At 45.1% G+C, this 22,163-nt stretch overlaps 1 protein-coding gene across 2 annotated transcripts in view; it reads left to right on the top strand.

Annotated features, from left to right (window-relative positions):
• The first annotated feature begins 15,331 nt into the window (after window positions 1–15,331).
• LOC121293012 (thioredoxin reductase 1, cytoplasmic-like) overlaps window positions 15,332–22,163 on the top strand; it is a 46,432-nt gene continuing 39,600 nt past the window's right edge. Inside the window, exon 1 of one of the 2 annotated variants that reach the window (XM_041215574.1) lies at window positions 15,332–15,419. The gene's annotated coding sequence lies outside the window, so the exon portion shown is untranslated. Of the gene's footprint in view, window positions 15,420–19,788; window positions 19,805–22,163 lie in introns of those variants that run through there. The other variant, XM_041215573.1, reaches the window with a different exon arrangement.

Here is a 22,163-nt window from a genome sequence, read left to right as displayed (position 1 = left end):
ATTAATGACCACCTCCAACAAAAGAATCTAACCACCTCATCTTGACATTCAATGGCACTACCATCGCTGAATTCCCCTACCATCAACAGGAACTTAACTGGACGAGGCATACAGGTCCAAATCTTCCAATCAGGATCTGAACCCATATTTCTGACAGTGATCAGACAAAAAAATAACCACTTACCATCATCCAATCTTCCTATGCAATCTTCTGATGGAGGATCCTTCCAAACCGAGAGTGTGGCAAACCTCAGAGAGAATCCATGCAGAAGCCATGTCCCCTTTTAACAGCACTGGCTGGTAAGTAAAGAGTTTAAATGTCCCAAAACTTCTTTGAAAAGCTATGAAGAGAAGGTAAGTGGATAAGGGGGTAGGTTGGGTAAGGTAAGTGGGTAAGGGGGGGTGGAGGGAGTATGGTGGGTGAAGGGGTAGGGTGGATTAGGTAAAGGGGTAGGATGGCAAATGGGTAGAGTGGCAAGATGGCAGGTGAAGTGGGTAGGGTGACAGTGGGGTGAGGTGGGTAGGGTGACAGTGGGGTGAGGTGGGTAGGGTGACAGTGGGGTGAGGTGGGTAGGGTGACAATGGGGTAAGGTGGGTAGGGTGACAGGGAGGGAGATTGTTGATGAGGTGGCAGGAAAGCAGGTGAGTAGGGTGGCAGGTGTGTAGAGTGGCAGGTATGTGATTGGGCAGGTGGGTTGGGGGTCTAGTCAGGTCGAGAGAGGTTGTAAAGTCAGGGGCTAGTCAGGTCGGGTCCTGGGGTAGTTAGGGCCCGGGTGTCGGGGGAGTACACACAGTCTCTGACCATACAGAGACTGAAAGACCTGGGCCATACATACAGTGACTACGAGAGCTGTTCAGAGGCTTGGACCGCCTTCTACAACATACAAGTCAGGAGTGTGATGGAATATTTTCCACTTACCTGGATGAGTGCAGCTCCAACAACACACAAGAAGGTCAACACCACCCAGGACAAAGCAGCCTGCTTGATTGGCACCCCACCCATGACCAGATTAAACATTCATTCTGTTCACCATTGGTGCACCATGGCTGCAGTATGCACCCACATAGAAGATGCACTGCAGCAATTTGCCAAGGTTCATTTGCTTCGCACATTTCAAGCCCACAACGTCCATAGCCCCTTGAGGAAAAAAGGCAGCAAGAGCAGGGGAATGTGACCATGTCTAATTTCCCCTTCAAGCCACACACTGACCTGAAAATATATTATTTTGCCTTCATTATCGCTGGGTCAAAATCCTGAAACTCCCCACCCTAATAGCCATGTTGGTGTACATACACCACATGGATTTCAGTGGCTCACCATCACCTCACTAAGTGCAATTAGGAATGTGCAATAAATGCTGACCTTGCCAGTGATGCTCACATCCCATGAACAAATGAAAAAAAGCTTCTTCTCCATATCCCAGAGTGGAGCTGCATCTATAAGTCAGGCACCCTCTCTCTCTCAGAAATCAGTGTGGGAGCTGCACCTCCATGACAAACGCCTCTCTGCCCAGGTTCCATTAAGGACCTGTACCTCCAGGACAAACACCTTCTCTGCCAAGGTCTCAGTGTGGAGCTGCATCTCTAGAACAAACACCCTCTCTGTCCCAGATCTCAGTGTGGAGCTGCATCTCTAGAACAGACACCTTCTCTGCTGAGGTCTCAGTGTGGAGCAGCATCTCTGGAACAAACACCTTCTCTGCCAAGGTCTCAGTGTGGAGCTGCATCTCTAGAACAAACACCCTCTCTGTCCCAGATCTCAGTGTGGAGCAGCATCTCTGGAACAAACACATTCTCTGCTGAGGTCTCAGTGTGGAGCTGCACCTCTAGAACAGACACCCTCTCTGCTGAAGTCTCAGTGTGGAGCAGCACCTCTAGAACAGACACCCTCTCTGCTGTGGTCTCAGTGTGGAGCTGCATCTCTAGAACAGACACCCTCTCTGCTGAGGTCTCAGTGTGGAGCTGCACCTCTAGAACAGGCACCCTCTCTGCTGGGGTCTTAGTGTGGAGCTGCATCTCTAGAACAGACACCCTCTCTGCTGAAGTCTCAGTGTGGAGCTGCATCTCTAGAACAGACACCCTCTCTGCTGAGGTCTCAGTGTGGAGCTGCACCTCTAGAACAGGCACCCTCTCTGCTGGGGTCTTAGTGTGGAGCTGCACCTCTAGAACAGACACCCTCTCTGCTGGGGTCTTAGTGTGGAGCTGCACCTCTAGAACAGACACCTCTCTGCTGAGGTCTCAGTGTGGAGCTGCACCTCTAGAACAGACACCCTCTCTGCTGAGATCTCAGTGTGGAGCTGCATCTCTTGAACAGACACCCTCTCTGCTGAGATCTCAGTGTGGAGCTGCACCTCTTGAACATACACCCTCTCTGCTGAGATCTCAGTGTGGAGCTGCACCTCTTGAACATACACCCTCTCTGCTGAGATCTCAGTGTGGAGCTGCACCTCTTGAACATACACCCTCTCTGCTGAGATCTCAGTGTGGAGCTGCACCTCTAGAACAGACACCCTCTCTGCTGAGATCTCAGTGTGGAGCTGCACCTCTAGAACAGACACCCTCTCTGCTGAGGTCTCAGTGTGGAGCTGCACCTCTAGAACATACACCCTCTCTGCTGAGATCTCAGTGTGGAGCTGCACCTCTAGAACAGACACCCTCTCTGCTGAGATCTCAGTGTGGAGCTGCACCTCTAGAATATACACCCTCTCTGCTGAGATCTCAGTGTGGAGCTGCACCTCTTGAACATACACCCTCTCTGCTGAGGTCTCAATGTGGAGCTGCACCTCTAGAACAGACAAACTGGTTGTATCAGGGAACAAAATGAAATTTTTTTTCCCAGTAGTTTTATTATAATTTGATCTTATAATTTGGGAACTTTAGCAAGGGGACAGTTATAGCTTAAGTGATTCCGAGTAATTATCTAATCATCCAAATTGATAGGCTCTGGTTATAGTAGGGAACTATAATTTTGAGAAATCAGCTCCCTTTTACTGCCTAACTATCACTCAAATATTTGAATCAAACTTGACAATATTGAGTCAAAGGTGGTTGACCTTAACTAATATGTAAGGTTACAGAACTGAAGGTAATAAGTACACCATTACATGATGATTATAGATTATAGTTTGAAAGTTTTTCTCACTCAGTCTATTAAATATGTCATATGTTAAGAAAGCTGTTATCGTTATGTTGATTGTATCTTTTAAGAAAGGGGTTAATGGATATCTGCTTAAGAAAGATTGGAAGTTTTAAGGCGAGATGTGGGTGATTCCATACTCCAGGAACACAATAGTCTCAATCATGTTGAGACCATATCTGCTGAATCCAACTGTTTAAGTTTTTCAGTATATATTGTAATATCAGATTATCTAATATTTGTAACATACATTATCTTTGGGAAGTCAGGTAGGTATTTCACAAGAGGCTTCTTTTTCTTGGGAATGTTGCCTTTGATTTGGACTTGCTGGAGATTAAAGACACTGGCGAGACTGCAGCCAAAAGCAACAGGATCAATGGGAAAACGGATTTTACTTCCTGTGTGTCTGCCTATCCTAAAAAAAATACATTTGGTGCACTCTTCAGTGTTTAACAGTGGTCATTAGACACTTTGGGAAGAGTTCACCCTTGCCAGTTAACCCCAAAATTCCTGTGTTCGGCTGCATCAACCTTGCTATCAGGTGCCCCGTACAGTGGGCTGGCGTGTGTCCTTAAAGGAGGAGAGGGACAGGGAGAGAGTTCGGGAAGAATTTCCAGCTGATGGTGCAGTCGCCAATTGTGAGGCAAAGGGAGCAAGGAGCCAGGGTCGGAGGAATGGAGTTGTGGGAATGGTTGTAGGGTTTGGAAAGGCTGCAGAGATAGGGAAAATCAGGATAATGGGGGCAATTAAACACAGATATGAATGTTTAAAATTGGTAGTGTTGGGGGATCAGGAGTTGGTGTGGAGCAACATGGACAGGACTGATGAGTGAACCGGAGATGGTAGATGGCAGTGGTAGGCATCCCTATATTCAATGTTGACTATAGACTTTCCTGAAGTGGATAATATGGATTTATAACTACAATTTTGTTAAATCAGAGTCTCAGGAGAAGGTGCTCGGCATTTACTAGATAGTCCTTCCAAAGATCTGTATAACTGATGGATGGCAGTGTGGTAAGCTGACAGTGTATCTTTGATGCCACCTGATATCTGGAAGATCTCCTTTGCCCCTCTTTTTTGGCCTTCCTCTTAATCAGGCCACAACAACCAGCTTACCGATGCTCAGTTGAGGTTCCATCAGGAACACTCAGCTCTAAACTTCATTACAGCCTTCGTCCAGTTGTGGTCAAAAGAGCTGAACTCAAGGGGTGAGGTGAGAGTGACTGCCCTTGACATCAAGGCCGCATTTGACCGAATGTGGCATCAAGGAGCCCTGGCAAAATTGAAGTCAATGGGAAGTGTGGGAAAACTCTCCGCTGGCTAGAGTCATGTAGTGCAAAGGAAGATGGCTGCAGTTGTTGGAGTCCAATCATCTCAGCCCTGGGACATCACTGCAGGACATTTGCCTTTTCAAAGTAATACCCAAGGCTCAAACACCTTCAGGTGCTTCATCAATTATCTTCTCTCTTTCTGAGGTCAGAAAAGGGGGTGTTTGCTCCTCAGATACTGAAGCAGTCTGTGCCCATACACAGCAAGACCTGGACAACATTTAGGCTTGGATTAATAAGTGGTAAGAACCTTCACACCACGCAGTGCCAGCCAGTGACCATCTCCAATAAGAATCTAAACATCTCCAACAAGAGAGAATCTAACCATCTCCCCTTGACATTCAATGGCATTACCATTGCTGAATTCCCCACTATCAAAATCCTGGGGGTTTTACCATTGACTAGAAACTGAACTGGACCAGCCACATAAACATTGTGGCTTCAAGAGCAGGTCAGAGGCTGGGAATTCTGTGAGGAGTGACTCATCTCCTGTCTCCCCAAAGCTGGTCCTGAAAGTCCAGAGGTGAGTTGCTTGGATGAGTCCGTTCCACAATATTCAGGAATATTGACACCACCCAGGATAAAGCAGCTCACTTCGCACCCCATCCACAACCTTAAATATTCACTCCCTCCACCACTGACGCACAATAGCAGCAGTGTGTGCCAGCTACAAGGTGCACTGCAGTAAATCACTCCGGCTCCTTTGACAGCACCTTCCAAACCTGCAACCTCTACCACCTAGAAGGACAAGGGCAGCAGATGTGTGGGAATTCCCCTCCAAGTCACACACCCACCCTGACTTGAACAAATATCGTCGCTGGGTCAAAATCCTGAAACTTGCCCCTAATGACACTGTGGCTGTACCTATACAAGATGAATTGTAGCTCACCACTACCCCCTCAAGGGCAGATAGGGATGGGCAATAAATGCTCTTCTAGCCAGCAATGCCCACATCCCTTGAATGAATAAAAAAAGACCAAGGAAGTAGTGAAAACAATCAGTATCATAGTGTGCTGATGTCCTGCATAAACCACATGAAGATGCAACCAGTTCCTTTCTATATCCCAGCATAGAAGAAGCTGTCCTGCCCTAGCTATAATGTCCGTTTCAGACATGTGGAGGTAGCAACTTGCGCACAGTCCGTTAAGATTGGAATTAAAACACAAAATGGTGGAAATACTCAGCAGGTCTGGCAGCGGCTGTGGAGAGAGAAACAGAGTTAATGTGTCAGGCGGAGATGACCCTTGCAGGAGATCGGGGATTGTAGGATCCATCCTATAAATAAGGAGCACCAGGGATGATGATATGTCTTTTAAATGCCCTGTGTTGCTTCTGTGACAAGTAGGAAGCGCGTTAGTGCAATAGAAATTCAGGATAGACAGAAATGATGAATTTACCAAATTGCCAACAGCACAAAACCAAACTGCCAGCAGGGACTTCCTGGCTCTGGTGTCCTTTATGTTCAATTTTAGCACCCTCTGCTGTCCCTTGCACACAGTTACAACCCTTCCCCATGACATGACGATCTGCATTATCTTTAAGAGTAATTGCAGCATTCATCTCTTGCTCCTTTGTGTGGAGCTTGCTCTGCATAGTCCTGCTTATTGATTTATTCTTGAGTTATGGGCATTGCTGGTAAGCGGGCATTTATTGCCCCTCCCTAGTTGCCCTTGAGAAATGGTGAGCTGCCTTCTTGAACCGCTGCAGCCCATGCAGTGATTATATTGTATTGTAGGTGTTTGCCGGGTCATTTCTGAGGGCAGTTAAGAATGAACCACATTGCTGTGGGTCAGGAGTCACATAAAAGACAGGCAGGGTAAGGGTGGCAGATTTCCTTCCCTAAAGAGCATTAGTGAGGCAGTTGTTTTTTTACAACTGCCATTACTGATACCAGCTTTTTCATTTCACATTTTTAAAAAATGCTGTTTTGTCTTTAAACTGAGTATAAAGTCACAACGCACCATTGTGGAATTTGAACTTACACCTCCTGATTATTAGTCCAGGCTTACTATGCCAGTACACTATCGTATCCGTTCATATACTGCTGTTAGCCGAATACTGGCATTGGCAGAAATTTGGAAATGTGGCGTAGACTTAGGGGAATATAAAAAAGCTGTACTTAAAACATGGAATGCCTCCCTCCCCTGTACTGGGAGGCTCCTAATGGAAATAAACTCTGTAATTAAAGAATATTTGTAGCGCCTCTTTTCAAATCTTTCAGAAATGTTTGAAAGCACATCACAGTCAGCAAATTAATTTGAATGAAAGAAAAACTTGCATTTATATTGCGACTTTTATGATTTCAGGATGTCTCAAAGTGCCCTACAGCCAATGAGGTACTGTTAAAGTGTTGTCACTGGCAATGTAGGATGTAGTGGCCAATCTGCATACAGCAAGCCCCCCACAAACAGCAATATGATAGTGACCAAATAACCTGTTTCAGTGATAGTGATTCAGGAATAAATATTGGCCAGAACACCAGGGAAAATTCTCCTGGGCTTCTTTGATTGGTGCCTTTGGTATCTTTTTGTCCACTAAAAAAGCCACCTGGGATCTTGGTTTAATGTCTAAATCTGATAAACGGCACCTCAGAGAGCGCAGCACTCCCTCAGAGCTGCACTGAGTCTGTCAGCCTTGATTCTTGTGCCTAAGTCTCTGGGTTAGGACTCAAAGCCACAATCTTCTGATTCAGAGGCAAAAGTGCTACCCACTGCATGTGTGAACATCTGGTTCGAGGCGGATCAGAAGTGGATACGCATCCATTTCACTATCGAATGGCGCGAGGATACTGACTGTCAGACTCATATTTGGTTGAAGTCTCAGGGGTTGGCTGGCATGGAATTGTATGCTGGCTGCCACTGGTGTAGATGAAAACAGGAAACAAAATTATCTGCGCTAACCTTTGGCTCAAATCTGTAAGCACTGGTCAGGTTAAGCACTAAACATTCCAGTTTTGTCATGTTTTTACACTATGGCGCAGTGGTAGTGTCCCTATCTCTGGGCTAGAAGCTCTGGGTTCAACTCCCACCCCAGGACTTAATGGCTACAGAAGATGTGTTCACAGCATAGCCAAAGCGGTTGATTATCAGCCTGTAAATCCTTCCAATATGCCTGATAGCCGGGAGTAAGAGCAGGAGAACTTCCTGCTCAGCTATATTGCAAAAGGCAACTGCAGTACTTTACCAAGCATAATCATGGACCAATCCAATGGAAGTCCATTGTTGCCCTCTTTGGGTATGGCACCTGGAGGAAGATGCTAGGTGACAGCCATCCCAATGAAAACCAGCTGTTGTGTTCAATTGTTCTGTGTTTGATTATGGAGTGGGTTTAATAATGATGCTCACTATGCCCTTGATTGATTAAGCCTAGGTGTGGACTTAGAAAAAAAGTAAACAAAGCCTTTGATAGAGCTGGAGCCAGAACCGAAGCATGGAGTAGACATTTCAAAGTGTTGTATAAAGTTCATGTAAATGAAGTTCCTACTTGCATAGAAATTAGTGTCGACTCTACATAGCTCCAAGATATAAAATGTACAACACCAGCTGCGGAAACTCCAGAACATTAACAATGCTACAAGCAAAGGGATTGGAATGACCATCACTCTCAGCTAAGGTAAGAAGGATGAGTTGAAGTCAAAAGTCCCACCTATATCCAGAACAACCCAGTCATGGTCTTAAAAGTTCAGGTATGTCAAAAACTAAAAACAATTCACACACTTATTGATGGATCAGTTCCCATTACGGTTGCAAACTCTTCTTTCCTGGCTTCCCCATGTTACATGGGGTCACTACAATGCTAGCTGATCACCTTCCCCTATCTCCACACATATCAACCATCATCTTTGGATTTGTTGGGTGGTTTTACAACCAGATGCCCTTCTTGCCATTAATGCTCCCTGTTTATGCAGGCGGGAGCCCAGCACCGATACACATTGGCTTCTCTACACCAGTACTGGGTTCTTCTGGGGCCAGCAATCCTGAAGCGGGATTCAAACCTAGAGCATTCTGCCTTTTGAGGCAGGGGTGCTGCTTCTCGAGGCACAAGACCAGGATTGCCAGCTCTGGCTGGCCATATTCCTGAAGGTTTCATCACATGATCCTCTACTTCCAGCTGCCCTGCCCCTACTCTCCTGTAATTGGTTGTCCAACATGTCCATCCTCATGGTGCCCTGCCTTCCCACGCCAGTAGGGAAGCAGACTGTTCGTTAGCCAATTGGATGATTTTTGAGTGTCAGTGAAACAGCCTTTTCTCTTCCACAATCTGTATTTTATAACCAATAAACAGAATTGCTCAAAGAAAATGAAAAAAAAAAACGCACATAAACTTTTTAATGCTCCTGTGGGTGTTTCTTTCTCCAGGGTTTCACTCTCAGCTACGTTGTGGAGATTAATCTTTAATTTCTGGAGTCTCCAGGTCAATCCTGGAGGGTTGGCAACCCTACTTAGACTCATTGACGATGACAAAAAAAATGTGCGAGAGAAGAAAACTTGTAAAGGAGTGCAAATGGCAGCAAAGAAATGTTACCCAATAATCATGGGTCATAGTGTACTGGAACTGAGATGACTGACCTCCATCTTCCTTTGTGGTTAGTCTGTTGTTATCTTTCCAAACCTCCTTGAAGCTCTGCCAACACTGCTTTCTTGGTGCGGTCAAGGAACTCCTCAAATCTTTATATGTCTTTGGAGCTGGACCAAGCTGGTAAGATTCAGAATGCTCTTCAATACAAAAACAGAAAGTGCTGGACAAACTCAGCAGGTCCGGCAGCAGCTGTGGCGAGAGAAACAGAGTTAATGTTTCGAGTCTAATATGGCTCATCTTTGGAGCTGTTCCAGCTCCTGCTGAGTTTTCCCAGCACTTACTCTTTTTATTTCAGATCTACAGCATCTGCAGTATTTTGCTTTCATTTTATTGTCCTTCGGCACAGTTCAATGATCTTTACATGACTGAATGATGCCCTCGTGTTGAAACAGTGGTTGATGGTCAGGGTTAGGTATCTAAGATCTAGAGGTTTTTAGTCCGGTTACATGTCACAAACATAAAGATAAAAACAAAGTTCTGTTGAAGGGTCATGAGGACTCGAAATGTCAACTGTACTCTTCTCCGCCGATGCTGCCAGACCTGCTGAGTTTTTCCAGGTAATTCTGTTTTTGTTTTACATGTCACAAACAGTTGACTTAACCCATGATTACTCTAGTTGAACAACGAACTGAGCCAGTATAGACCAGGAGTAATTATGGGTTTGTGTTGAGCCAGGAAAGCTGGTGCCATGGCAACCCGGTCTATGGGGATGAAAATTAGCCAGCATCCTTACATCTTAGTCATATCTATTGATCCCTGTTGGAATTGTATGTGCGTGCGTACAAGATAAAATAATTAAGAGATTTGTTAGGGTAGATAGAGAGAAACTACTTTCAAGAGACCATAGGTTTAAAGTTAGAGCTTGGGAATTTTTAAATGTGAAATCAAGGAGGTGTTTTTCACTCTGAAGGATAGTGGGAATCTGGAACTTGCTCCCCCAGAAGGTGGTGGATGATGAGGACAATTGGAGATTTCAAGACAGAGATTGATAGATTTTTGTTTGGACGTTTGTATGGGATATAGAGCAAAGGTGTATAAATGGGTTGAAGTACAGATCAGCTATGATCAAATTGAATGGCAGAACAGGCTGACTGGCCGATTCTTGTGCTGATGACCAGGTTCAGCTGTAATGTTCATCATTTTTGAGTAACTAGAATCTGACTTTTTAAAAAATTCATTCAGGGAATGTGGGCTTCGCTGGCTGGGCCAGCATTTATTGCCCATCCCTAGTTGCCCTTGAAGGTGGTGGAGAGCTGCCTTCTTGAACCACTGCAGTCCATGTGGTTTGGGTAAACCCACAGTGCTGTTAGGGAGGGGCTTCCAGGATTTTGACCTAGCGACAGTGAAGGAACAGCGATATATTTTCAAGTCAGGGCAATGAGTGACTTGGAGGAGAACTTCCAGGTGGTGGTGTTCCCATCTATCTGCTGCTAATGTCCTTCTAGGTGGTAGTAGTCATGATTTTGGAAGGTGCTGTCAAAGGAATCTTGGCAGTGCATCTTGTGTACACACTGCTGCTACAGTGCGTCGGTGGTGGAGGGAGTGAATGTTTGTGGATGTGGTGCCAATCAAGCGGGCTGCTTTGTCCTGGGCGGTGTCAAGCTTCTTGAACGTTGTGGGAACTGCACTCATCCAGGCAAGTGAGGAGTGTTCCATAATGTTCCTGACTTATAACTTGTAGATGATGGACAGTTTGTGGAGTCAGGAGGTGAGTTCCTCGCTGCATGATTCCTAGCCTCTGACCTGCTCTTGTAGCCACAGTATTTATATGGCTAGTCCAGTTCAGTTTCCGGTCAATGGTAACTCCCAGGATGTTGACAGTGGGGGATTCAATGATGGTAATGCCATCAAACGTCAAGGGTTAATGGTTAGATTCTCTCTTGTTGGGGATGGTCATTGCCTGGCACGAATGTTACTTACCACTTGTCAGCCCAAGCCTGGATATTGTCCAGGTCTTGCTGCATTTGGACGTGGGCTGCTTCAGTATTGAGGAGTCGTGAATGGTGCTGAATATTGTACAACCATCAGCGAAAATCCCCACTTCTGACCTTATGATGGAAGGAAGGTCATTGAAGAAACAGCTAAAGATGGTTGGGCCTAGGACACTACCCTGAGGAACTCCTGCAGTTATGTCCTGGAGCTGAGATGACTGACTTCTAATAACCACAACCATCTTCCTTTGTGCTAGGTATGACTCCATCCAGAGGAGTGTTTTCCCCCTGATTCCCATTGACTCCAATTTTGCTAGGGCTCCTTGATGCCACACTCAGTTAAATGTGGCCTTGATGTCAAGGGTAGTCACTCTCACCTCTCCTCTGGAGTTCAGCTCTTTGTCCATGCTTGAACCTAGGCTGTAATGGGGTCAGGAGCTAGGTGGCCCTGGCAGAGCCCAAACTGGGCGTCAGCGAGCAGGTTATTGCTAAGCAAGTGCTGCTTGATTGTACTGTTGGTGACCCCTTCCATTACTTTACTAATTATGAAGAGTAGACTGATGGAGCTGTAACTGGCCGGGTTGGATTTGTTCTGCTTTTTGTGTACAGGACATAGCCGGGTAGATGCCAGTGTTGTAACTGTACTAGAACAGCTTGGCTAGGGACGCGGCAAGTTCTGGAGCACATGTCTTCAGTACTGTTGCTGGAATATTGTCAGGGCCCATAGCCATTGCAGTATCCAGTGCCCTCAGATGTTTCACGTGGAGTGAATTGAATTGGCTGACGACTGGCATCCGTGATGCTGGGGACATCCAGAGGAGGCCAAGGTGGATCATCCACTCTACACTTGTGGCTGAAGATTGTAGCAAATGCTTCAGCCTTATCTTCAGCACTGATGCGCTGGGCTCCCCCATCATTGAGGAGGGGGATATTTGTGGAGCCTCCTCCTCCAGTGATTTTTTCAATTGTCCATCACCATTTACGACTGCATCTGGCAGGACTGCAGAGCTTAGATCTGATCTGTTGTTTATAACATTGCTTTGCTTTGTCTATCACTTGCTGCTTATGCTGTTTGGCACGTAGTCCTGTGTTATAGCTTCACCAGGTTGACACCTCATTTTTAGGTATGCCTGGTGCTGCTCCTGGCATGCCCTCCTGCACTCTTCATTGAACCAGAGTTGATCCCCTGGCTTGATGGTAATGGTAGAGTGGGGGATATGCTGGGCCATAAGGGTACAGATTGTGTTCGAGTGCAATTCTGCTGCTGCTGATGGCCCACAGTGCCTCATGGATGCCCACTTTTGAGTTGCTAGATCTGTTTAGTACAGTGGTAGTACCACACACCATGATGGAGGGTATCCTTAATGTTAAAGCGGGACTTCATCTCCACAACGAGTGCACCATGGTCACTCCTACTGATACTGTCATGGACAGATACATCTGTGGCAGGCAGGTTGGTGAGGATGAGGCCAAGTATGTTTTTCCCTCTTGTTGGTTCCCTCACCAACTGCTGCAGACCCAGTCTAGCAGTTATGTCCTTTAGGACTCAGCCACCTTGGTCTGTGGTGGTGCTACCGAGCCACTCTTGGTGATGGACATTGAAGCTCCCCACTAATACGTTCTGTGAGTACATTCTGTGCCCTTGCCACCCTCAGAGCTTCCTCCAAGTGATGTTCAACATGGAGGAGCACTGATTCATCAGCTGAGGGAGGGCGGTACATGGTAATCAGCAGGAGGTTTCCTTGCCCATGATTGACCTGATGCCATGAGACTTCATGGGGTCCAGAGGCGATGTTGAGGACTTCCAGAGCAACTCCCTCCAAACTGTATACCATTGTGCCACCACCTCTGCTGGGTCTGTCCTGCTGGTGGGACAGGATATACTCAGGGATGGTGATGGTGGTGTCTGGGACATTATCTGTAAGATATGATTCCATGAGGATGACTATGTCAGGCTGTTGCTTGACTAGTCTGTGAGACAGCTCTCCCAATTTTGGCACTAGCCCCCAGATGTTAGTAAGGAGGACTTTGCAGGGTCGACAGGGCTGAGTTTGCCGTTGTTGTTTCTGGTGCCTAGGTCGATGCTGGTTGGTCCATCTGGTTTCATTCCTGAAGAACAGACACCTGATTAATATGTTAGAGGAGGTTAATATTCTTGGAGTGTATGTCAGTAAGGGACATTGCTTTCGTTAGGTGGGTGATGGGTAAGAATTAGAAAGATAGTGGCTCGTTCGTCCAACATATTCAAGCACCCACATCCTCTAATTAACTGTGTTTATTGTGGATTAACAATGTGTATGTAACAGCAAGGACTTCTTTCCTGGAACTAGGTATAACTGAGGAAAAAAAATCTTCCAATTTCTATTTATTTGCAATCACCTGTGGCAATGTCAAAATATGGGCCATTGATCTCTCTGCTGTTCATGGGATCTTGCTATGCGTAAATTGGCTTCTGTGCTTCCTCAAATTTTAGCAGTTCATTCGTTTTTTAAAAATTCTTCCATGGGATGTGGGCGTCGCTGGCAACCGAGTGGCAGTGAAGAGCCAACCAAAGAGTGCTTTAGGGCATAAAAAAGAAAATGCTGGAGGAACTCAGCAGGTCTGGCAGCATCTGCGGAGAAACAGAGCAAGATTTTGAGTCTGATATGACCCTTCATCAGAACTGATTGAATATTAGGAAAGGGGAAACTACCACCCTTTTCCTAATATTCAATCAGTTCTGTTGAAGGGTCATGAGGACTCGAAACGTCAACTCTTTTCTTCTCCGCCGATGCTGCCAGACCTGCTGAGTTTTTCCAGGTAATGCTGTTTTTGACATTGATTTTGACCAGATACCTACTGACCTGCACCTCTTGTTATTGATGTGAAAATCAATTTGCAGTCTTAGGGCACGAAATTGGGTTCGGGCACTTGCCTTACAACAGAGCTTCAGCAGGAGCCCAATAGAACCCCTCAGGAAACCGCTGGCTGGTGGGCGGTAAAGCCCGAATTTTGGCTCCCAATCTGGCAACACCTCGATTTAAATATCTTCCAGATTCTGAAATGGCGTCTCCCATCCCTCTCTCCCCAGCCCTACCTCCCCTCTCAAATCTTTACTCCCCCTCAGTTCTGGACTCTTGCACACCCCTGATTTCCTTTGCTCCATTATTGGTGGTCATACCCTCGGCTGCCTAGGCCCTTAGCTCTGGAATTCCCCCTCTAAAACCCTCTGCTTCTCTCTCTTTCTTCAAGACAACCCTTAAGACCCCCGCCCTTCTGAGCAAGCTTTTGGGCACCCTATGCGTCACGGTGTCAAACTTTGTTTGATATCGCTGCTGCGAAGCAACGCGGGATGTTTTTCTACATTGAGGCCGCTTTATAAATTCAAGCTGCTGTTTACTTCTGGTCTCCACTGTTTTTGCATCACCTAACAAGAGTCAGAACCACCACCGGGTGGGGGAATGCCAGGGAGTTGGTGTTTCCCGTTCCAGCCTAGATTCGGGATATCAGTGGTAGCTGGCACACACACTGAGCAATGGAGGCACCCCCAACCTTTCCAAGGGTGAATGTTGGCACTTCTTTTGGGGCTTGAGCCTGGCAAAGGGCGTGAACAAGAGACCGGACAGGTGAAGCTTCCTCCTACATGTGGCAGGCAGATGTCATCAAAGCCTCGCAAGTGCCTCTTCCGCCCACTGACCTCATGCACACTTCCAACCCTCCCGCTGGACATAATATTCAGGACATAATTCACTTGAGGAAAAAATATTTAAAAAAAACTTCCATTTATATAGCATCTTTGTTGACCTCCGGACATCTCAAAGTGTTTTACAGCCAGTGAAGTACTTTTTGAAACGTAGTCACTGTTGCAATGCAAGACGCCCAGTAGCCAATTTCGTGCTTAGCAAACTGCCACAAACAGCAAGGAGGTAATAACTTGATCATCTGTTCTTGTAATGTTGATTGAGGGATAAATATTGCCCAGAGCACCAGGGCTATCTCCCCTGCTGTTCTTCAAAATAGCACCATTGGATCTTTTACAGACAGGGCCTCAGTTTAACATCTCATCCAAAATGTGGCACCTCTGGTAGTGTAGCATTCCCTGTGTATTGCACTGGCATGTCAGCCTGGATTTTTGCCCTCAAGTTTTGGAGCAGGACACAAACCAAGAACCTTTTGATTTGGAGACAAGAGTGCAGCCAACTGAGACATGGCTGACAGTTAAATGCTAAATATTTTTGCTATATGCTCAGGGGTGATTCAGGGTCGAACATACTCTCAGTGTTCACTCACGCAGAAATGATTGTGCTTGCTTGCTAGAGTTCACTGTGGATTTTTTGCATTGTCATCGTGACTCTGGCAGTCAGCCTAATCCTTCAAGGAGCAGCTGCTGACTTGTTTGCCTTATCAGTGCACCCAGTATCCAGGAAGTAAAGGAGCTGTGCGGTTGGAATCAACACTTATAAACCGGCAAGTGATCTTTCAAAAGCCTAATGCCGACAATATAAAATCTGCTTTGTTTTAGATGTTTTTATGTGCTTTGTGCATTATTGAACAACAACTTTAACTTGTATTTATATAGGCCCTTTAAGAGCACTTTGAGACATTACGTTGGCATGAAAAGCACCTACTTTTCTTGCTTTCCTTCTCTCATCCTTCCTTCCTTTATTTCTCCCTTCCTTTCTTCTTTTCATCCATTCATTCTTTTTCCTTCATCCTTCCTTCTTTCAGTTCGCTCATTCTTTCCATCCCAAAGCTCTTCATCAGGAGTGTGATTAAAGAAAATTTGATAGTCAGGCAGGATGATATATTAGGGCAGATGACCAAAAGTTTGGGCAAAGAGGTAGGTTTTAAAGGAGGAGAGAGAGAGGTGGAGAGATTTCAGGGAGACAATCCAGAGTTTAGGTGTTCAGGCAGCTGGAGGTATGTCCACCAATGGTGGAGCAACTAAAATCAGGGGCGCTCATGTTGCCAGAATTAGACGAGCGCATATATCTTTACAGGTTGCACAGTTGGAGGAGGCAACAGAGATAGGGAGGGCCAAGGTCATGGAGGGATTTGAAAATAAGGATGAGAATTTTAAAATCAAGGCTTTGCTTGAACCGGAGACAGTGTCGGTCAAGGAGCTCAGGGGTGATGGGTGAACAGGACAGTGTGGTAAGGACACGGACTGCAGAGTTTTGGATGACCTCAAGCTTAAGGAAGGTAGAATGTGGGACGTCAACCAGAAGTAAAATGCCCCAAGGCACTTAACAGGGGCATTGTTGAAAATAATTGGTACACAACCAGGTAAGGAAATAATCATAAAACTCGAACTCAAGTTCTGTCGAAGGGTCATGAGGACTCGAAACGTCAACTCTTTTCTTCTCCGCTGATGCTGCCAGACCTGCTGAGTTTTTCCAGGTAAAATTCTGTTTTTGTTAAGGAAATAATGATGGTGGTGTAGTGTAATGTTGCTAGCCTAGCAAGACCTAAGCTAATGCTCTGGGGACATGGGTTCAAATCCCACCACAGTGGTTAGTGAAATTCAATTAATTAAAAAAAAAATTGGGAATTAAAAGTGTCATGGACAGAATTTGTGTTTTTTTTTCTCTGCCCATGATCGGTATTTTTGTATGTAAATGTCTGTTGCGTTTTGTGTGCTTTCTTACCCTCTGTTTGATGGTCCCAATTAAATAATTCCAGCAGCAAGCTTTTGGTGAACTATAAAATAAAGAAAGTTAAAAGCAAAAAACTATAAAATAAAAATAAAACTATAAAAATAAAAATAAAACTATAAAATAAAGAACTATAAAATAAAGAAAGTTGTTCATTTTCAGACATTTACACCGGATGCTTAAAATGTGTTTAAAGTGAGATATCACACACAAAAAGACTAGATAAAGTTGAAGGTAAAACAATATGGTTACAACTGAGAGACTGAGATAATTATAAGTTGTAACCATATTGTTTTACCTTCATCTTTATCTAGTCTTTTTTTTCGTGATATCTCACGTTAAACACATTTTAAACATCCGGGGTAAATGTCTGATAATGAACAACTTTATTTATTTTATAGTTCACCAAAAGCTTGCTGCTGGAATTATTTAATTGGGACAATCGCTCTGAGGGTAAGAAAGCACACAAAACACAACAGACACTTACATACAAAAATACTATCACGGGCAGAGAAAAAAAACACACAAACTCTGTAGTTTCTTAGATACGTTGGTTGAAGTGGAGGTCTTGTAAAGCAGAGGATTCTCAGGAAGCTGTGAGGCTTCTTATAGCTGAATTTCCAGCATGTTGGTTCTCAGGTGAACTTGAAGTTAGAAAAAGTTGAAGGAGTCATTCTCCCACTTTCAAAGAATTGCTGTTTATTACCTCAGCTGCTCGCATGACTTACAATGGGTTTGATGGCTTTCGGTGGGACCTTGTAGACCAGCTTCCACTATTTTTAAAAGCAAACAGAAAGTATGGCTGTCACATGATGTGACTTGTACAAGTTCAAAGTCCTTTTTTAAATAAAGTGGGTGGTTAGGCCAATTATACATACTGTGTTTTGGATTTCACACCTTGAGTGTTTGAGACGGCCAGTGGTCTTTGTATTTGAAAGAACCATTCAATTGATATTACCCTTTTGATTTATTTTGAGGAAAGGCATTGTGGCAACATCAGTCTGGCAGGTTCCTCTTGAGGGAAGGCACTGGTTTCAATCACGAGAAGTCAGGTGATTCTCAAGCGGCCATATTTTTGTAGCCTTTTGTGGTCAGCTTTTAAAATATGAAAATTGGTTTTAATTTCAGAATATACAGGAACGTGGCAAAACCTAGTCTCAGTAAAGGTAACCATGAAACTATCATCGATTGTCATAAAAACCCAACTGGTTCACTAATGTCCTTTAGGGAAGGAGGCTTTGCCTGGTCTGGCCTACAGGTGACTCCAGACCCATAGCAATGTGGTTGACTCTGAACTGCTGTCAAGGGCAGTTAGAAATGGGCAACAAATGCTGGTCATGCCAGCGATGCCCACATCCCATGAATGAATGTTTTAAAAATTAGGACAGGTGAAGAGGTAGGTCTTAAGGAGTGCCTTAAAGGAGGAGAGAGAGAGAGAGAGGTTTAGATTTAGGGAGGCAATTCTCATGTCGTCACTGACACAAAAGAAACATTCTGATGTTAACCGCTAAAACTGCTGTGATATCTGCAGCAGAATCACTGGAATATAATCATATTTTTAAATTGCAGTTAATAGAGTACAAGCTACATGCACAGCTGCAAAACAGTGCATAAAACCACTTATACTGGTTGACTGGTATTACTGCTAAGAGCTTTCAATAGTAATAATTCTGTACACAGAACATGCTGTATAAACATGTATAATTCCAAGGCATTTCTCTTTGGAGTCAGACTCAAGTAGAGGTAGAAGTTAACTGGGGGAGGTGGCAAAGATTACAGCAGAAGAGGTAAGTTTTAAGGAATAAAAACAAAAAAACTGCGGATGCTGGAAATCCAAAACAAAAACAGAATTACCTGGAAAAACTCAGCAGGTCTGGCAGCATCGGCGGAGAAGAAAAGAGTTGACGTTTCGAGTCCTCATGACCCTTCGACAGAACTTGAGTTCGAGTCCAAGAAATAGTTGAAATATAAGCTGGTTTAAGGTGTGTGTGTGGGGGGCGGAGAGATAGAGAGACAGAGAGGTGGAGGGGGGGGTGTGGTTGTAGGGACAAACAAGCAGTGACAGAAGCAGATCATCAAAAGATGTCAACGACAATAGTACAATAGAACACATAGGTGTTAAAGTTAAAGTTGGTGATATTATCTAAACGAATGTGCTAATTAAGAATGGATGGTAGGGCACTCAAGGTATAGCTCTAGTGGGGTTTTTTTTTATATAATGGAAATAGGTGGGAAAAGGAAAATCTTTATAATTTATTGGAAAAAAAAAGGAAGGGGGAAACAGAAAGGGGGTGGGGATGAGGGAGGGAGCTCACGACCTAAAGTTGTTGAGTTCAATATTCAGTCCGGAAGGCTGTAAAGTCCCTAGTCGGAAGATGAGGTGTTGTTCCTCCAGTTTGCGTTGGGCTTCACTGGAACAATGCAGCAAGCCAAGGACAGACAATAGGGCAAGAGAGCGGGGTGGAGTGTTAAAATGGCAAGTGACAGGGAGGTTTGGGTCATTCTTGCGGACAGACTGCAAGTGTTCTGCAAAGCGGTCGCCCAGTTTACGTTTGGTCTCTCCAATGCAGAGGAGACCACATTGGGAGCAACGAATGCAGTAGACTAAGTTGGGGGAAATGCAAGTGAAATGCTGCTTCACTTGAAAGGAGTGTTTGGGTCCTTGGACGGTGAGGAGAGAGGAAGTGAAGGGGCAGGTGTTGCATCTTTTGCGTGGGCATGGGGTGGTGCCATAGGAGGGGGTTGAGGAGTAAGGGGTGATGGAGGAGTGGACCAGGGTGTCCCGGAGGGAGCGATCCCTATGGAATGCCGATAAGGGGGGTGAAGGGAAGATGTGTTTGGTGGTGGCATCATGCTGGAGTTGGCGGAAATGGCGGAGGATGATCTTTTTAAGGTGGAGAGAAGTAGCAAGGTGGAGCAGGGTGCGGGGTGCTGGGTTTGGGGAGCTAGTTTCGGATAACTTAAGACTTGACCACTGACCATAGTAGAAAAGAGGGAGAGGAACATAGTTGGAAGAGGGGTGACTGTGGTCGGCAACCCAGGACTTGTACACTTTGCAGATGTTTCACAACAACGACTTGCCTTTATCGAGTGTCTTTTACAATAAGCAGGTGTCCCCAGGCACCATAGAGGGCATAATCAGGTGGAAATTGGAACTCAGCCAAAGAAGAATAGGTGATTGAATGTTTGGCCAAAGAGGTAAGTTTTAAGGTATATTTTAAAGGGGAAGAGTGTGCTAGAGGTACAGAGAAGTTTAGGAGGGAATTCCAGAACTTTGGACCTCGACAGCTGAAAGCAGGGATGCCAATGACAGGGTGGAGGAAGTAGAGAGATGGACAAGGGTCCAGACTTGGAGGAATGCAGAGTCATGGAATGTTGTAGAGCAGGTTGCAGTTGCAGAGATAGGGAGTGGAAAGGCTACGGAGGGATTTGAACATGAGGGTGAGAATTTTAAACTCAGGACATTGATGAACCAGCAGCCAATGCAGGTGGTCGAGCACTGGGATGTGGGAAGGACTGAGGCCGTGGAGTGATTTGCACACAAGCGTGAGGATTTTGAAGTCAATGTGCTGAGAGTCAGGATGTTTTTGGAAGAATTAGGTACATAATGCTAGGGCCAGTGCCTGTACACTCTGAAATAGTGCATCCTCAGTCACATTTAAAATGTATCTAGGTAATCTATTGTAAGACTTTATGATTGCAAATAGTATAGTATAGAGAAGGCTGATGTAGGTGTAGAAATCAGGGAGGGGGACTGGGATATACTTGAACAAATTAGCATTGAAAGGGAGGAGCTATTAGCAGTTTTAGCAGGCTTAAAACGGAATAAATCTTCAGGCCCAGGTGAGCTGTATCTCAGGCTGATATGTGAGGCAAGGGAGGGGATTGCAGGGGCTCTGACACTAATCTTCAAATCCTCTCTGGCCATAGGAGAGGTGCCATTGGACTGGAGGACAGCGAACGTGGTACCATTATTCAAGAAAGACAGTAGGGATAAACCAGGCAATTACAGGCCAGTGAGTTTAACATCAGTGGTAGGGAAACTATTGGAAAAAATTCTGAGGGACAGGATTAATCTCCACTTGGAGAAACAAGGATTAATCAGGGATAGTCAGCATGGCTTTGTCAGGGGGAGATCATGTCCAACAAATTTAATTGAATTTTTTGAGGAGGTGACCGGTTGTGTGTATGAGGGTAGTGCAGTGGATGTAGTCTACATGGACTTCAGTAAGGCTTTTGACAAGGCCCTACATGGATAAATGGTCAAGAAGGTAACAGCCCACGGGATCCAGGGCAATTTGGCAAATTGGATTGAAAATGAGTTTAATGACAGGAGGCAGAGGGTGATGGTTGAAGGTTGTTTTTGCAATTGGAAGCCTGTGACAAGTGGTGTACCACAGGGATCGGTACCGGGACCCTTGCTGTTTGTAGTGTACCTTAATGATTTAGACGTGAATATAGGAGATATGATCAGTAGGTTTGCAGATGACACGAAAATTAGTGGTGTTGTAAATAGAACAAAGAACAAAGAAAAGTACAGCACAGGAACAGGCCCTTCGGCCTTCCAAGCCTGCACTGATCATATTGCCCGTCAACTAAAACATTTTGCACTTCCGGGGTCCATATCCCTCTATTCCCATCGTATTCATGTATTTGTCAAGCTGCCTCTTAAACACCACTATCGTATCTGCTTCCACCACCTCCTCTGGCAGCGAATTCCAGACACTCACTACCATCTGCGTAAAAAACTTGCCCCGCACATCTCCTCTATAGTTTTCTCCTCTCACCTTAAATCTACGTCCCCTAGTAATTGACTCTTCCACCCTGGGAAAAAGCTTTTGACCATCTACTCTATCCATGCCACTCATAATTTTGTAAACTTCTATCAAGTCGCCCTCAATCTCCCTCGCTCTAGTGAGAACAATCCGAGTTTCTCCAACCTTTCCTCATTGCTAATAATCTCCAGACCAGGCAGCATCCTGGTAAACCTCCTCTGCACCCTCTCCAATGCCTCCATATCCTTCTGGTAATGTGGTGACCAGAATTGCTTGCAATATTCCGAGTGTGGCCTAACCAAGGTTCTATAATGAGGAGGAAAGCCTTAGATTACAGGATGGTAATAGATAGGCTGGTAAAATGGGCAGAGCAGTGACAAATGGAATTTAATCCTGAGAAGTGTGGGGTGATGCATTTTGGGAGGACTAACATGGCAAGGGAATACACAATGAATGGTCGGACCCTAGGAAGTACAGAGGATCAGAGGGACCTTGGTATACATGTCCATTGATCCTTGAAGGTAGCAGCACAGGTAGATAAGGTGGTTAAGAAGGCAAATGAGATTCTTGCATTTATTAGCCTAGGCATAGAATATAAGAGTAGGGAGGTTACATTGGAACTGTATAAAACCCTAGTTAGGCCACAGCTGGAATACGATGTGCAGTTCTGGTCACCACTCAATAGAAAGGATGTCATTACACTGGAGAGGGTGCAGAGGACATTCACCAGGATGTTGCCTGGGCTGGAGTGTTTCAGCTATGAAGAGAGACTGCATAGGCTA

This window comes from Carcharodon carcharias, chromosome 21, assembly GCF_017639515.1.
Source record: "Carcharodon carcharias isolate sCarCar2 chromosome 21, sCarCar2.pri, whole genome shotgun sequence".
Classification (NCBI taxonomy): domain Eukaryota; kingdom Metazoa; phylum Chordata; class Chondrichthyes; order Lamniformes; family Lamnidae; genus Carcharodon; species Carcharodon carcharias.
Note: the sequence above shows the minus strand (reverse complement) of the source record. Positions and strands in the feature narration are given on the sequence as shown.